Below are 4,495 nucleotides of genomic sequence, written 5' to 3'. Positions count from 1 at the left end.
AGCCCCCCCCCGGCCGCACGCATGCCCGCCCACCTGTTTGTGGCTCCCTGGACGGCAGAGCACAGCTGCAGCCAGGTAAGACATCCCCCGAAAATAAGACCTAGTGTCTTATTTCGTGCAAAAAAAAAATAAGACACTGTCTTATTTTCGGGGAAACACGGTATATAGGTAGCAGGACTAAAGACATGGGCCTTATTAATAAAACATGGAGCAAAGGAATGTTAGGGAATTGCCAAACAAGATATCAAAATGCTAGATAACTTGGTAAGCAACACCTTCATTTTTCTCTGGATTTTATACAGGAACATCTGTACCTAGATATGGGGAGACTAAGATGTATTACGGTGGCATTTCTGTGAGGCCAGCCAGCATTCCAACATGTTTTATTTTTTAAACAAAAAGGGGAAACACAATGAAGAACTGATAAAAGGGCCTTTATCTTTCTCCTTCATTTATTTCTCTATAGTATATTTGCTGTAAATTATGATTCCCTAACAATATTACTAATCATTTTAGTATTTCAGATGTGTAAAACATGAAGTGCAGGAATATATAGCCTAATATGCAGTGTGTATCTAGGGGGGCCTTGTGAGGAACAGTACAAGACTAACTGGATATTTTAGTTTTGGTGAGTACTAATGGACCCATTTTTTAGGTTTCTTGCAGACTCAGAGGGTGAGAATTCCATGCATCCATAGTGTGCAACTCCACGCTCTGCCACATAATCATAATAACGATTACATTAACTCGCAGATTATCTGCTAAACTGTGAGTGATATGTGACAGCATATTTTGGCTTTGCAATGGCTATGGCTGCTGGGTAGATCTGACCACAGCAGTTGCAGACAGTGGATTCTCTTAGAGATGAAGAAAACCAGCATTTAACAAGCTATGCAGTAAACACGCAAAACTGAAATGGCAATTTTGTGTAGAATTTGCTTTAAAAGGAGAACTACAACCTTTTGAAGCTCCCAGTGCACAATGCAACTAAACAGTATATTCTACATTACCATCTTATACAATAACCTTCTTTATGAACTTCCCCTACTGATGATATGCAATGGTTCTCCCACCTTTAAGACCTGTACAACCTCAATGTCTGCATTAGACCTTGCCTATACTAGATATTTTAGTAATTTTACTCCAATGAGTCAAACTAGTTGGGTGCGTATTGGATCCTAATGACTCCCTATTGGCAAGTATCTCCTACCAAAGCTACCAATGCTTCCTCCACCATGTCCAATATTAGCGTGTCGTACTGGTAAAAATAGGTTTCTCCAATATGTTGCACTTCCAGTACAGATGTATAGAGCAGACTGACTCGTTGCTTGGTATTGGAATGACTTCGGATGCAATTTGCTGAGCTAGAAGTTCTTAAAAAGTAATTCTGTCAGCAAACATCTAATATGATATTATTCAAGAAGCAGGCATCTGTGTAAATAACTAAATATGATGTACCAATACTGGGTAAACTTGGCCTTTAGTTCTACTAATGAAAGCTAACAACATATCTACAGAATCCAGCCCTTTTAAATAGCCAGGCCATGTAAACTGAGACTTCAGTTTTTGGTCAATTCTGAAAAGTTAAATTACTGAACAGCTTTTTACACCTCTCAAAGTCTCCTGACAAAAGGTGGTGAGACTTTTGTGTGCGAGTTCCCAGACCTGTACCTGTACACCTGCCAAAACAACATCAAGAGGATCCAACACTTCCAGTTGGACTTTTATACTATGCTAATAGATAATTCAACAGAAGGACCATAAAAAACCTGGGTTGGCTGGAAGGAGAACTCATGGTGGAGAGGAACAGAGCCAGAAACAAAAGACTAGAGAACCCACTGTGGAAGCCCCAAGAGTCGTGACTAGAGAACCCACTGTGGAAGCCCCAAGAGTTGTGAGAAAACAGTAGGTGTATTACCTTATAACCCTAAATGTATACAAAATGATCAAATACACAGCAAACTGCAGGTCAATACAGAGAGATGCCTGTTGCTAGATGTAATAGTGACCAAGCTTGACCTCAATGAGTAGCAACCATGGTAAGCCGGTCAGTGTCATTGACATGTGGTACCAAAGTGCTGGATCACTGTCAGTATTTTAGTCTGTTATATCAGATAGAGACCTTAACGTTTTTAAAGAAGCCACAGTGTTCACAGGAGCAAAGGCCCATTTGTGGATTTTGTTTGAACCCATGCACCCTTTTTATATGCACCGATTCCTTTGATACCAAATAAGCAAAAAGGGAAGAACAAAAACTTAGTGAAAGAAAGGTAATTTGTTCTACACTTATTACAACAACCTATATACTGCATGTACGGTATTTAACTAATGCCAGGAGCTATTAATGTGATCTTTCTCTTACCTAAAATGCCCACCTATGTCAATACATATACAGTAGGAGGTTTTCTATTGCCTTACATAAAGGAATAATTGACTCTTTATCTAATTCCCCAAATGTCTGTGATATCTCAGTTTTGTAGGAATGAAAAATTTCACAAGTGCATAGATGTGTAAAAAAAAATTAAGAAATGCAAGCATGTACTTCATTTTCAAAACATCTATAGCATGCTGTAGAAAATAGCCCTTTCTCTCTATAGTGAAGCAGTCATCTTTATGCAGGTGTCCAACACACCCCTGATAAGTCAGGGCTATAGCTCTCCAATGATCAGGACACATTAGCTTTGCAAAAGACTGCAGAGCTATATGTCTGACTCTGTAGGGGGCTGATCTGACCTATGTAATAAGACCACTAGTTGCCCAGAGAGCGATGGTCTCACTCTACAGGCTTTTGTTTTGGAAAGTATTTTAGTATGAAGTTTGAGTGGAGCATATATATAATTTTTTTTCCATTCAACAGTAGATGAATAGTGGCTTCCTCACTATTAAGACCTATGTCCACAGATGAACAAAAATATTTTCACTGATTGCATTAGGTGTCTACCATGCTACAATATTTCTTAGAAAAAATAACCACTTTTTAGAACAGAAATAATTTGTGAGTCAAACCCTAGCTTCCTGAAGCATATCTGAACTCTGTGTGCTACCTAAAAATGTACCCACCCCTCACAGTCTGAAAAACAAAGCTGTTAAAACCACAGAGAGATTAAACATCTCAACTCCTGCAAATCACAGCTTTTCTCTGCTTTCGCTCATTTAAAAACCCAGTGCAAGCATTCCTAATGTCACATCTGAAATGTTATTAGATGCATTGATTAATTAATTCTAATATAATGAAGGGTTATAGAGGATAATTTACTATTTAATATTTGCCTTTTTTGGATTACTTCAAATTCCTGTGAAATAGTATGTGCCTAAAGGAGACACATATTCTCTCCGTTTAAAACTATCATCTTGAATAGGTTACAAGTGGCAAATATTGTTTGCATTTGATTTTTTTTTTAACTGTTAGACTGGGCCTTTTTAAAGACCAACTTACTTTAACAAATACATTAATCGTAGGCTGAGGCTAAAGGGCAACTCTAAATTAGCATTATACATAATTTATTTTAGTCAACTTTAATGCAAACTGATGTCGTCTCCTTTTCTGTAGATATTGAAACAGCACTAAACAAAAAAAAACCAAAACACTAAACCCCCCAGCATATGTAAGCAACAGATAAAGCAATAAACCAAATAGCACTGCAGTATGTTAAAATTAATGCTGCAGGTTGGCTGTACGTTAAGCTTAGGTTCTGTGTGGTTTTATTTTTGGGAGGTACAGGGAGCCAATAACAAAAATCAAGGGGAGGAGGTTTCTAGGAAATGTAGTTCATAAAGTGAATTCTGCTGCCTTGGTGGAAAGATCAGATAACCTGAAATTTTCATGGTCAAAGAAAATTGTGGCTGGCTGTAGATTGAAAAGGGAATGCAATTTTAAGAACATTGGATTTAAGAGAACCTTATATGAAAATGCAAGTCAGATCATGGCTTCCAGTCCCCTCTCCCAGGCACTGACGATGTCGCTAAGCATAACCTCTCCTTAGCACTGGTGATATCACTGGGAAAGCAGAGGCTCCTACACAGTGCTGGAGTGTATTCTTGCTAGTGACATCACTAGGTAAGAGACTTGGCAGCCATAGTCACAAATGAGAATCTTACGCTTTAATTTTTTTGTAGTTCAAACTAGAGTTTTAACATGGATGGTGGGGAGGGGTGGGATTTCAGGTGTCCACCCACCACGGGAAGAGGTCTTTCTGGCCTGATGTAGGAATCAATATGAAGATTCAGGTTGCCCTGAGCATTCTATTTATGCCAGCAGAGTAGGGAATGTGGAGAACACAGCACTAAATTATCACTCTGTCTGGAAATGGTAGTTATTGAGCAAAGAGAACAGCGTCTGCTGAGTCATATGCATGCTCAGGGCCGGCCTTAGGGGTGTGCGAGCTCACCGGCCGCACAGGGCGCCATGGCAACAAGGGCGCCGTGCGGCCGACACAGCTCATCCTGGGGGCGGCTTCTCTCCCCCTCACCGCTGGCTATCCGATATGACAGCACT

At 39.6% G+C, this 4,495-nt stretch overlaps 1 protein-coding gene across 2 annotated transcripts in view; it reads right to left on the bottom strand.

Annotated features, from left to right (window-relative positions):
• The window catches only part of LOC108796965 (serine/threonine-protein kinase PAK 3), a 92,157-nt gene that overhangs the window by 29,266 nt on the left and 58,396 nt on the right, over window positions 1-4,495 (bottom strand). The window lies entirely within an intron of this gene.

The sequence above is a fragment of the Nanorana parkeri genome, unplaced genomic scaffold, assembly GCF_000935625.1.
Source record: "Nanorana parkeri isolate BGI_ZX_2015 unplaced genomic scaffold, ASM93562v1 scaffold1203, whole genome shotgun sequence".
Taxonomy (NCBI): domain Eukaryota; kingdom Metazoa; phylum Chordata; class Amphibia; order Anura; family Dicroglossidae; genus Nanorana; species Nanorana parkeri.
This window is presented reverse-complemented; position numbering and strand designations above follow the sequence as displayed.